The 13,643-nt window shown below is 41.5% G+C and overlaps 1 protein-coding gene across 5 annotated transcripts in view; it reads right to left on the bottom strand.

Moving 5' to 3' along the window:
- The window catches only part of ATP2B2 (ATPase plasma membrane Ca2+ transporting 2), a 402,969-nt gene that overhangs the window by 254,924 nt on the left and 134,402 nt on the right, over nucleotides 1–13,643 (bottom strand). For all 5 annotated transcript variants that reach the window (XM_064723726.1, XM_064723729.1, XM_064723730.1 and 2 more), the window contains exon 3: nucleotides 12,703–12,802. The gene's annotated coding sequence lies outside the window, so the exon portion shown is untranslated. The remainder of the gene's footprint in view (nucleotides 1–12,702; nucleotides 12,803–13,643) is intronic.

Genomic DNA, 13,643 nt, shown 5'->3' with positions numbered 1-13,643 from the left:
GGAAACATAGAATTTAAGGTTTTAGAATACAGTAACAGATATAGAGCACGATAGAAGTGCCTGTCCCAGTGGTGCCTGGAGAGCCCAGTCCCACTGCCCTGGAATGAGGCTCAATGCTCTGGGCAGCTCCTCCCCACAGGTGACATCAACAATTTGACATTTGGACCCCACAGACCCATTCACTGTGAGATTTGTGACACATTTTGTGTGGATCTTGCATCCAGGCACTGTAAGAATTCTGTGAATGCTGCTCCATTGTGCCACTGAACGGACCGGAGGCAAAGGATTTTCAGGTGGCAGGAGGGACTTAAGAGCAGAGATAAAAAAAGATGAGTTTTTAAAGCTTCTTCGTCTTCTTGGGGCGGACAGAGTTAAACTGCTTTAATGAATTAAAGAATATTGTATTTTGTACACACATATTGTGAAGGAGCAGCCTGCACAAATTCCCAGACACTGAAATTAATCTGTCATCTTGCAAGGTCACCGTCACCAGGGAGCAGCTCTGGCAAAATGATGGGTGATGGAAAGGCAGAGTGAGTAACTAAATCAATGACTCAATATTGCTCTCTAGGAAATGATATTTTGGGTTGGAGGATACTCTGCTCTGAGATCTCTCTTCAGCAGGGAACAAGGTCAGGAATAATATTGCACTAACCAGGAGCAAATAAACATGGGGATCTGGCATTGTAGATGGAAAAAATTCACTAAAAATGTTTTTCCTACATCACTCACTAATTATTACTCATAATTAAAGTTTATAAATATTTCCTCATACCACATCCCTCTGAGTCCAAATCTTTTCCAATAAGCATTTTCCATTCTAAAAATATTTTCTGTTTCACCACTCGGCCATCAGCTGTATCCTCCCCCTAATCCTTTCCAGGTATAAAATTAAAATCAAAATGAAAAATGCAATTTCTACAAAGCCCCAAGAGCCCTTCTGAAATGTGCTGTGCTGACAGGTGGATTGCCAAACCACATTAGGACATTTTTGACCTTTTGCACTTTCAAATCAGTTGCAGTAAAGATATCGGGCATTTTGCAATAGGAGCTCTCCACAAAGAGTTGCTTCTAGGAAAATTTCCTTCTATTTCAGAATATGAGTGACAGGACTACTTTGGAAAAAGGTAAAAAATCACAAAGATGAAATTTTAGTGATCTGTTAGAAGGAGCTGTTAAATCCTGGATGGCAGAGTTACTCCAGATATAGAAATGATATTACGGCGAATAATGTCTTGTCTATCAAAATTCACACAATCAGAGGACTCCAGCTCCAAACAATTTCCAGTCTAATGTACAGCACCACCTTATAAATTCATTTACCAAACAATCAGAGGTAGAAAATTAGCAGAATAATCCCAAGGAATGTACTTTTGGATGGAAAAGATCATTAAGGTCTCATGGCAGAGTCATTTTTTCTTCATTTTGAGTTGCTTTGGTTCCCTGTCCTCAATTTGAATGGGAATTAACAGGTGTGATGTTTAATGAAGTTCTATAAATACTGTGGATTGCATTGCCTTAGAGCTCCATGGGACTGGTATTGTAAAATTACTGGCAAGAATGCCTTGGCTTTATTAAAGCTTTATGAGGATAAAACCTTTCTTTTACAGCAATGCAGGATTTAGGTGGGAATAACTCATTTCTTGGTGGTAAAGCTGAGCACAAAGTTGCTCAGACCCTGCTTTCCACCCAGCAAACCTCAATCCCAAATTCTGAGGAATTCAAATTTCCTTTTGTCCAGGTAGGAATCCCCACCCAGAGCACAGGAGCACACCCAGAACGTGTCAGGCATTCTCAGAGTGTGGAGAAGACAAACTTCTCCACACCCCCCTTGTTCACCTCTCAATATTTTGTCAGAACACAGATTTCCCACACCAAACATGTCCCAAGTGGAAGGAGAGCTGTGAAAAGAACTGGAACATAAGAAGTACAAAAGGAAATACTTCTGACAGGATTTCTGCACAGACTCGGAATCCCATCTGCTCACAAAACCAGTGAATATTCATCACTGACTGGTCAAACTGGGCATGTGTAACATTGCAGGACTTTTGCCTGGGTTAAATTACAGCTCCAGTCTATAAACAAAGAAAAAAAACCACTTCCAGCCTATTTAAAAAAAATGGCAGCACCAAAAAACACTGCACAGAGATGAAACAAAACCCTTAAACTATATTATTCACAGCTCGCATGAAAAATATTATTAATATTGTATTTTTTATGCATTATTTCTTCCTGCATTGAGAAATATGGATTATTTCTCATTAATCCACAAGGAACCAAGCCCAGTGTAACAAAGTTTCATTAAATTCACTGCTCATTCAAAGCTGCAATAAACCTTTTTCAATACACTACTGCATTTTGATTGTATATGAGCAAAAGTGCATTTTGTTTCTGTGCTTCAGAAATAGTCATAAAAATACTGTCACAGTATTTCATTTGCTCACAATACTGAATTTCACAGGCTACAGAACAGACTGGCAGCCACTTCAAGCCAGGAGCCACTGCCATGAAAATGACACGACTGTTACTCAGTGCAAAAGTTTGAAATCTTTTTTTTTTAAATCCCACTTTATAAAACATCTGACTCCTCTCTTTGGGAAGAGACCTTCTCTGGTTATCTTTTAGAGCTCTAATGGCACAGCTGTGTTCTCCCTCCCTCCTCCATCCTTCCCAGCCAGTGGCAAACAACCCCAAACCCCTTTTGGGAGCAGATCCTTCTGCCTCGATGTGTGAGAGCACAAGCAGAGCCTCTCTCCTGCCTGGCTGCAGTTTTAATTTCACTGGAGCTGCTCTGGCTGATTTTCTCTGCAAACATCTGTGACTTGAAGCCAAGTGTGACTTTGGATACTGCCCACAGGATTTCCTCCATTTCCCACCATCCCTCATCCCTGGGATTCTGCCTTTTTTTTTCCCCCTGCTGTATTTTTAAAGCCTGTTCTTCCCAAAAAGATCCCAATGACAATCTCCTGCTCAAGTGTTATGGATTTTCATTTAAATTGCCAGGTGGAGGAGGGAGATCGACTCCCATTTTCCCATCCATTTCATGTGGAGCTGCATCCAAGATGATGTGAGTACCCCCAAAATAGCTGCTCAAAATGAATCATTCAAACCAGTTTCCAGCTCCTAACAGACAAGGACTGAGCCACCATCACAAAAACTTAAAATGTCGTATAATGAGAGAGTGCTTTGTGAACAAAACAGGCATTTTGTAAGCAAAGTGAAAAATAAAAATCTAAATTACATGCTTTTTAAATTTGTAGTATGAAAATTAGCTGTTTTACTCAAATTTGACCACAGAAATAACAAAAGTCTCGCCATGTACAAAACTGATGGAAAAATAAATAACACCATTACAAAGGTCAAGGCTTCCGCAGCAAAATCCAAGGATTCAAATGAGCCTCCAGATGGGAAACAACTGAAGCTTTTCACAGGTTTAAATCTTGCTGTACCTTGGGGCTGCTGCTGAGCTCCAGCAGTGCATGTATGAGCAGGCACACCAACCCCCTGCGTATTCACACACACTCAACTGCAAAAAAATCCAGTGCATTACAGCCCTTTCTGTATCCTCAATATTCAAAGTGTAATCATGATTTGGAGGGGTTTCTGTTTCTGCCATTTTTCTTTCAAATACAGATTACAATAACATTTTTTTTCAGGTTCTCCTTTTTTTAATTTTACTCTTTACCCATACATATCTTACCAAAATTAATTTAAACTCCATGAAGACAAGATAGAAATTCTCTGATCCTTAATAACCTAATTTTTGAGCTCTCGCTGTCTCCTCCTTTAGCCTTTGCAATCCCAATTTGCCATCCTTTAGTCTGAAACACTACAACAGTTGGGCTGGAGCTGTAATTTGATTGCCTCAGATTGGTTTTTTCCTTTTCCTTTCCTTGAAATTTCCTTTCCTTTCCATCAGAGGACCCTGCCATGGGCTGTTGAGCTGGAGCACTCACTCTTTGTTTGACAGGACCTCACTGGCTGCCCATTCATCAGATTTCCCAAAAATCATGACCTGCTCTGCTCTATTCACACAAAGCAACCCCACTACCCTGCAAAATCCACCAATCAAACTCTCTCCACAATTCCCTGAATCATCCCTACAAAGGATCCACTCTTAGTGGTTCCAAGCTCTAGTTCAGATGCCACTTCTGACCCAGAAAGTCTGAAACTGGATATGGAAAAAGAAGTTTCCTTGTTAAACTCTCGCCATAAAGAAAGAACCTGCTGCTAGTTCTCCTCAAACTATACATTGCTAATTTTCAAGAATGCTACTTTGATGGGATTTAGGAAAAATTTTGAAAGGCTTGTGAGGAAATGAGGATCCAGCAGCTCCCTGAGTCTCCCATGCTCCATGGCCATGTCATTCCCCCAGGAATCACAGTGAGGGGAGAAATGCCTGCAGGCCAAAATGAAGAGTTCAATTGCTATGGGCACTGGTTAAATTCCCATTTTGGTGCTGTTTCTCCAGCACCACTGACAGAGAGGTTCACAGGGGAGGACTGGGCACTCTGGGGACCTGTGGGATGATAGGGAAAGGCAAGATTCCTCAGCAGTGAGGTTTGGGGGAAAAAACCCCAAACCAACCAATGAAACAAAACCCCAAAGGAAACCACCAAAGAAACCCAAAGGCCATCAGCCAGAGCAGCCCAGAGGGTGGCAGAAGTACTTAGGAGAAGAATGACACCCATTTGGGTCATCCTTACAGCTCTTCCAGCCGTGCCAGGGTCACTTCATGGCCAGGCTTTAGGGTTCTCCAGTCTAACACAAATTCCTACAGACTAACACGGACTCATCTCCCTCCAAGCTGGAATTCACATCCAGCGGCTCAGTAAGGTTAGAAAGTGCAAAGATAAAAATGCCAATAAAGATTAGAGGGGATGATTCTTCTCCTTTTCCCTCAGCTCTCCCCCAGGGCAGAATCTGCTGGATCATTGCATCCCAGACAGAGCAGCAGCTTCACCGCCGGCGCCGCTGCAGCGCTCACCCAGCTGCTCCAGCAGAGCTCAGCACAAAGGAACAAAACCCTTCCTTCCCTCTCCTCCTACTGTGTTTAAGCCACACATCTGCACTTGCCAAGTTCTCCTTTTGATGCTGGAAATTTACATTTGCCTTCATACACACACATGCTCCTTTTATCACACTCTGATAAGCTCAGTTTTTATCCTCATCCCAGATGATGCTGGTGGAGAGAAGAAGCTACCTGCTACAGAGGAGAAGCTGGACAGCTGTTCCTGCAATAAAAACTGTGTTTTTTTAAACTGAATCCATAAAAACCCATATCATGGACAAAAACAACATCCATGTTGGCATTTATAAAGCCAGGAGCTCGTGTAATTTATGCTCTCTTCTTTTTGGGTCTGGGCAGAAGGATTCACAGCACATCATTCCCAGAAGATTTTACAGCAAGTGGCAAACCTCTGCTAAACATTGTCATTTATAAAGAGATGCTTGAAATTATAACAGATTCTAAAACAGAGATGTAAAGTTGCTGCAAATAAGATTAAGAAAATGTTCACCACATTCCAACTATAAAGTTATGATCTCTGCTAAATTCCAGCCCAGCTCAGGTAAGTCACTGATCCCAGACTAGGAATTTCCAGTGTTCTTTCACTTTAAGGAAAGGGGGGAAAAATCACAACCACAAATCCCAAATAAACCCTACAAAACCCAGCCTTCCACCACATTCTCTCACTCTGGATTTAGCATCAGCTCGGGTCAGTGCTGGCTCCAGAACTGGCACTAAACGATCTGGGCCAACAGAAGCTGGAAGCAGCAATTTTCATATTTATCAGAAAATCAAGTTTTGCAGGACAAGTGATGATGATGTGTAAAAGTTCCATAGCAGCTAATCAAAGACAAAACTTGAGGAAGCAGCAAAAAGCTCATAATGAAGAAATATATTCCACCACAGGTGGCAGGAAATTGTAGCTACTGATAACAAGTGCTAAGGGGCTCTGGCAAAGAAAGACAATCAGCATAAGCATGAAGGCAAAGTAGTGATAGCACCAATAAAAAAAAAGCCTCAGAGCACTCTCCAGAAATCTATGGTGAGAATCAAGAGACAAGTAATAAATTTGCATTTTCTGTAAGACCTTGCATTTAAACACATTCTTAAATACTTTGTGAGTTTCAGGAGCTGGCTGCAGACCATGTGTTGCTTGAGAGCATAAAAAGCAAAGCATCACTTCACTGAGCACTGAAGCACCAACATCTGCAGGGAGAGATTATGGGCAAATCTCAAACGAGATTCAGGAGCAAGCCGCTCAATCCATCCAAATGGTGCAAAGCATGGAGAAGCCAAAGAATTTAAGGTTTGGTTTATGTAAATCCTAATTTTATTCCATTAAGATTCCACTAAATTTTTTCGCTCTTGTGTTTCCACATTGTATTTTAATCTATGCCTGTGCTGTGGGGTATGAGAGGGACAAGAAAGGGACAAAGCAGGAGCCTGAAGTCAGGGCTAAGCCTGAAGCTGGCCAAGGTGTCCCATCCTGGAGCAGCCACAAACTCCTCTCCAGCTGCTTTTGAAGGAATTTCCAGCTCAGGGAAAGCCCTGCAGGAAGGGCAGTGGATCACAGAACCCTGCAAAAGCTGGGCAGAAGCAAATACCCATTCAGGATAGGTATTCATATCCCTGGCTCAGATCAATTCTCCAGGGGAAAAATGGATTGCAATGGGAAAAGATTGGCTCAGCAAACAGGGAATTCACCCACTGGGCTGCTGTGAGACAGCACAACTCCTGAATTCAAGGGAATTCCAGCAGCCACAAGCAAGAGGGGGCAAAACACAGAGATGGGCAGCATCTCTGAGCTCAATGCACATTCCAATAAGGACCAGGTGAGAAAAGGAACTTGTGTTTTGTCTGAAAGGAGCTCAGGCTGATTTACTGGCAGGGAAAACTGGAAAAGAGAGAAAAGAACACCAAAGTCAAGGAGAGACTTCCCAGGAAAGCAATAGAATCAGCTAAGGGGGGAAAAAAAATCCCTTATCCAGACTCTGTTGGATATATGCAGCTCAGTTTCTCCCTTAAAAAGGGAAATTGAACACTGAAATGCAAGAGAAAATGGAGGAATCAGCAAGGCAGGCTCAGGTGGGGTCATGTAAGGAAAAATTCACTTTTCCTTGGGATCAAAAGACTTAAACTATGCAAAAAGGAAATGCTTCTCTCTGCCTTTCAGGGGTGAACTTGTACAGTGTAAAATGCTCTGAGTGTCAGGGAAGGCTTGGCACACATCCTTTGAAATAGAGTGTGAATAAAGACAAATGTTAACACACTCCTTTGTGAGATTTGATTTCTACATATTAGCATTTGAATTGTACTCAGCCCTCTGTGTGTGCCACATTAAGAAAATTCCCATTTCTATGCTCTGCATTAGGAGAAACCAGCAGAAATGTGGGCTCCAGGAAGAGCCAGAAGCCAGTAAAAATCCACCTACAAACCCTGCACCATCAAAGAGCCTGCCAAGGAAAACCCTACAGCACAAACAGCTCACACCAAATTCCCTTTGTGGGCAGCAGCTCCTTATTGATCACAAGCAACTTATTGATATCGCCAAGGGTTGCTCCAAAGTCAGGAGGAATTTCTCCTTTGCAGCTGCTCCCTGGAGCACTTTGTCTTTCCTCAGAGAGGGAAATGTGTCCAAAAGCTCCTACAAGGAGCTCCCATTGTGCCTACAGAGGTGGCCAGTGCAGAAATCCTGAAAATGCCTTTTTTTTAAAAAGAAACACTCAGAACATACAATTAACAACTTCCTGACAATCCTCAAAGCAGCTCTTCTGGTGAGAGTGAAGCAAAGCCACTAAAAAAGCAGGAAAAATAAATATCGTCAACATGCAAAACTAATATATATATATATATATATATATATATATATATAAAATGAATACTATAAAAGTACTCTCATTACTATGAGCTCTTGTCTTTTAAGTTACATTCAACATTTCCAAAGATTTTTAATTTAGAAAGGTGTTTCAAAAGTAGTAACAAAGAAAAAAATAATAGTGACACAGTAAATAGTAAGAGAGTATGAAAATGTGATTTAAAAAATAAAGTCTTTCAATCATGTCCTAATGTGTAAGAAAATTCCATGGAAATTTTACTTGCTGGACATGGCAGGAATTATCCTGCCTGGCCCCCAGAGCCACACAGACTCAAACCAGGGCCAGGCTGTCATTTATAAACTGATATAAATCAAATATATTTCCTCCTGTCCCTCAGGCAGGCACCGAAGTCTCACCTGACTTTTCCCCCACAAAATTGCTCAATTCCTTGGAATCCTGGGGAGCACAACCACTCTGTTCCCTCTGCCAGAGAGGGAGAGGAAAAGCAGCCCCTGACACTGAGGCTCTTTGCCATTTTTAACACTCAGGTCACACCAAGACAGGTGAGAATTACTTAAATCCCAGGGTAACACTCATTAATTAGAAAATTAACTGACATTACGTAATAACTTCATGCTAATCTGTCCAAGAGATGATTGAACCAAACACATAATACAGAATTCAGCAGGAATATGTTCCATTTTTTCAGTTTTTTTTCTTTTAAATCCTAACTTTATTCCATTAAGATTCCATTAATTTTTTTTTGCTCTTGTGTTTCTACATTGTATTTTAATCTATTGCTCAGGAGTCTGATGGGATGTTTAGGCAATAAAACACATGGAGAGGTTTGCACAGCCATGCTGGGCAGCCTCAGAAGGTCAAAGTTCCAATCACCTTTAAAACAGGGATAAAAATCCATATTTTTCTAATGCACTTCAAGATCTACTGATGAGAACCCCATGCAAGAACTCCTGTCAGCTGTTACCCTCTCACTGAGTGTGGTTATGTTGGGATATTACCCTTCCTGACCTCTGAAAATAACATAAAATTGAAATGAAGCAGTAATTGTATGATTATAAATGTCACTAACATCAGACAGTAGGGAAAGACTAATTAAAGGAAGTTTGCTCTTCAAAGGAGGAAGAGTTCAGATTCATTCACAGATATCTATATATTTAATTTATTTGTGCACAGAGAAAATGAATGCACAGGTAGCTCTAGGGAAGAGCTCAGATTCATTCACAGATATTTATATATTTAATTCAGTTGTGTACAAAGATGAATGTGCAGGTTTTTGTAGGTACAGATCCGCTCTGCTTCTGCACAAGCCCTCTGAAGGAGCAAGATCACATTCACAAATGTCAGAAAAAGGAACAGGCTCTTCTTCCCCTTGAAATGCAGGGGATGGATGGATGGATGGATGGATGGATGGATGGATGGATGGATGGATGGATGGATGGATGGATGGATGGATGGATGGATGGATTCATGGATTCATGGATTCATGGATTCATGGATGGATGGATGGATGGATGGATTCATGGATGGATGGATTCATGGATGGATTCATGGATGGACAGAGGGATGGAGGAGTGATGGATGAGGATGGATGGAGGGACGGATGGATGGAATCCATGGATGAGGGATGGAGGGATGGATGGAAGGATGGATGGTGCTGTCTCTGACATCCCACCTGCAAACCAGGCTTTGCTGACATCTCTCGTGGTTTGGGATGAGCTGCTGGATAATTTGTGCTGGGAATTGCAGTGGAGGGAGCCCCATGCTCTGCTGTTTGCCTCCAGTGGAGGTGCAGAAGTGACAAAAGCTGTTTGCCAAAGGTTTCCTCACTACTGGAAAAGTCTCAGCGGCTTCCCAGTGCCCTGCAATTACAGGCCAGGAGGGGAAAGCAGGTGCAGCTACACAAGATAAAACCACTCCTTCAGCTTTCCATCCCCAGCTCCAGCTGGCATTTCAGTGCTGAGCAGCACAGAAATAACAGCACAGCCCAAAGCATCTCCTTAATAACTCCAATAAATCACAGGGATGACAAAACAAATCCAGGAAGGATTTCACATGGGAACGTCTTTAGGAGAGGACAACACCTGCAGCTGCCTTGGAGAAGAGCAAATCCTTGCGGGCTCCTGGGCTGAGCAGACACATTCCCAGAGCATTCCCAGAGCACTGGGACCTCCTGGCTCTTGTCTGCAGCTCCTGCCAAGGTCTGACCACAGCAGGTGCTCCGTGTTCATCAAACAGAAACCCCTTCCATGTGTGCAGCCTCAGCTCTGGCTGGGAGGGAAGTTAAACTGAACAATCCAGGGATTCGGCTCCTTTTACCCTGGAATGGGATGGGAGAGGCTGAAGGCTCTAGGAAGGTTTGTTTTGGGGGGGAGTTAAAATTTTTTATCTCCACAAGCTCGCTGAACTGTGTGGTTGTGCCTGGCATCTTGCCTTCCACAACAGGAATTGAAACTATTATACTGAGAAATAGAGAAAATTACAGTATTTCAAACTCTGCTTATTTCTCTGAAAAAAAAAAAAAGGACAAAAACCTTGGGAGGCTTTTCTTTTTTAATAGCTGAATGACTAAGAAAGTTCCTCTGTAGTAAGTCTGTCTTTGCTTTTCAGTCTTTAACAGACATTTAAATGTCTGACAAATAGATTATAGACTACTTGTTTTAAGAGTTTGGGGGGGAAATGAAGCTCAAATCTGTATTGCTTTGAAAGACAAGCACAATATTTGGTCTGCACAGCTTGTGGCACCTATTAAAACCTTCATTAAAGCACCAGTGACAAACTGCTGCTGTCAGGGAGAAGTGATGCTGAGCACTCTGCAATATTTGATGGCACAGTTGCCCACACAGTCATTATGACCATGTTTTCATTCTGCTCCATACTGAAAAAATATAGGCACCCATTAGAACATTTTGATAGAAGTTGGGTTCGTTTTAGCTAGAAGAGACCATCAAACATTTACATGGAGGTGAGAACTATAGGTACCCTCATCACCTGAGTGGAAATCCATCTGGAAATCAGCAGTGGAAAAAGAGCAAACCTTTGAGTAATTTCTCTCCACATTTACATTACATAATATTTTGAATGCATTAAATCTGTGCAAGTGCCACTTTGTATAATATACTTTTTCTATCAACTTCCTAACAGGTTTTTCAATATACAATATAGAAAAATTAATCTAAAATAAACTTGTGCAGTATTCTGCAGAGCAGCTACCCAGAACTTAGAGCTCTAATCTATGGAGAGCTTCCTTCGCTACCCACAGAAAACCAGCAAAGCCTTTTAATCTGAGTTATTCATTTCTTTGTGCTTCTATTGAGCTTTCAGTCTGTTCCACACACATCATAGGAGAGGGAGAGTTCTGTCAGCAGACACCCAAAGCAACAGGGTGTCTTGTTATCTCTCTGTTCTCCATGTTTACTTGCTGAAAAAAGAGTCTGATTCTCTCTTCCCTGATACCTTTCTAATAATCTCAATATTTTTGGAATATATTTATTGTTGTCATAAAGCAAATTTGCTCAGACATCTGCTTGCAATCATAAAAAATGAATACCAAGCTTATACTTCACTCTACAAAATTCTATTTCACAGTTATAGTTACTAATTTTTCTCTACTGGTTCTACTATTTCATAAGCCCAAAACTCACTTGCTGGTGAGTGCTATTTTCCCATTTTTTCTCTAATAGTTTGACCATTATACCTCATTTTCCCTCCTTGGTTAATGAACCTTCAGCAACAAGAAAGGTAACAAATGAAAATGCAGATTGTACAGGCACTTGCAAGTCACTAGAATCATTTGCTATTCAAGAGAAAATTCAGAATAAATACCAGCTTGTACAAAACAGTGGAATTTTTACACAATCAGTGGCAGTTGGGCAAAGCCATTTTAACAAGATTATGAAGTTCAGCCAACCCAGCCTGCCTGCCTTTCAGTGCAGTTATAACTAAAGAAAAGCTGGAGATAATGTGGTGCTGCCCCACACCTAATAGCACTGGCTGGATTCCTGCTCATCTAAGCAGAACATCCTGTAAATGTATGGCTTCAAAATTCAATAATTAAAACCCCCACCACCTGTTACAGAAATTAAAGTCTCATCACTGCTAAGGCAGAGTATTTTCACACAAGTGAAAAATGGTAAATTAGATCCACACCACACCAAACACGGTGACAAATGTATCAGCACTCCACCTGAATCTAATAATTTTATTAAGCTGAGCTTATAAAACATGGCTTATGATATAGATTTAAAAAAAAATAATTAATGCCATGCACTGTTACTGCTGGAACTTTCATTTCTGCATTCCAGACTATAACTGATACTTTACCTGAGAAATTCTAGTTTGAGTAAAATTGAGGGTTTGCTTGATGAAGAACAAATTTATAATTGTGGGGAAAAAACCTGTCTACATCAAGCACAGAGGAAGGATTATTTAGTCCAAATCTCCAGGATCTGGTGGCAGTGGGAGAATGCAGAACTCTGCCAGAGGAGGCAACTCCTCCTGCACCACTTCCATGCTGGGGTTCAGCATCTCCTCACACAGCCCACAGCAGAGCCCTCCAAACAGGTTTGTCACATTCCCTGATCCCAAATATCACATAGCACAACGTACAGAGACAGCAGATTGATCTTCCCAGCCAAAGGAATCTCTCCTTAAACAATCCAAAAATGTAAAACCATCACTATGTGGGAAAAATCTCTGGTAAAGTGAATAGAGCACGTCTGGTCCTTGCCTGGCATCACCAAGCCAAAATTCAAGATTTTACCAATCAAAATGAATTCCCCAAGAATGTTCCAGAATTTCTATGACGTTACAACAGTAAATTTTTAATTTGTTGGAGGAAAAGAAAAAGAAGCAACTTACAGTTGTCTTGTAAAAACAAGCAAGTGCCTCATGAACAGGGTTCTGAGTCACATAACCAGCTGGGTCTTCTCCTGTTGGCTAATCAATCTTGATTTCAAAACTGGAAGAAAGAAAGAAGATAATTAGACTTGACAAACCCCAGAGAATTAAGCAAATTAATAGAACAAACAAGGATTGATCTAAAGGATGCCCCACAGGAGAAACAGATCCAAGAGCAAACATCCAGTGTCATAAATAGTTAGGGACATCTTGCAGTAAAATCAAGTGATTAAAAAGTTCCAACTCTGTGACCAAAGATGTGAATTAAAAGCTTGAAAACACAGTCCCAATGATATCTGGTTTACCCATTTATCAGAGCTGCAGCACTCTGGCCTCTCATATTTGTAAATAAATGTGATTTTTAATGTTTTTGGAGGCTGAAAACTCCATGTGTGAGGGAAAGGCCAGCAGAGAGGGCAGGAGCAGAGGGGAGACATTCCCCTGCTTTTCCTTGCATGACATAAGAACTTGGGAGGGAATAATTGAGAGGTCTTAGGGTCATCACAGAGATGTCATGGTGAATAAGTGACACTGGCTGCTTTCATAAGGAGATTATGAAAGCCTCCCTGCTCAAGAGGGTGCAAGGAATTACAGGCAAGGAGAGGCCCTCCTTGGACAGGATGAGGAAACACATCCTTACACTGTAAGGACAGACAGAAATTAATCAAATTTTCATGTTTTGGTACTAAAAGGGATTGCTGTGCTCCAGCAGGATGCCATGTCTGACCCAAGCACAGAATTACATTGGGTTCCTCTGGTGTCAAACCTCAGCATCTGGCAGAGCTGGAGGGAACGCTCCTGGGAGAGCAAACATCCACTTCTGCCTTGTGAGCTCCAGCTAATGACCAATTCATCACACCCCTCAGTAAATCGTGTTTGGGTTCAGCTCGCAAAAACTGGAT

This window comes from Zonotrichia leucophrys, chromosome 12 (assembly GCF_028769735.1).
Source record: "Zonotrichia leucophrys gambelii isolate GWCS_2022_RI chromosome 12, RI_Zleu_2.0, whole genome shotgun sequence".
NCBI lineage: Eukaryota > Metazoa > Chordata > Aves > Passeriformes > Passerellidae > Zonotrichia > Zonotrichia leucophrys.
The sequence above is the reverse complement of the archived record's forward strand: the minus strand, read 5'-3'. Positions and strand labels throughout refer to the sequence as shown.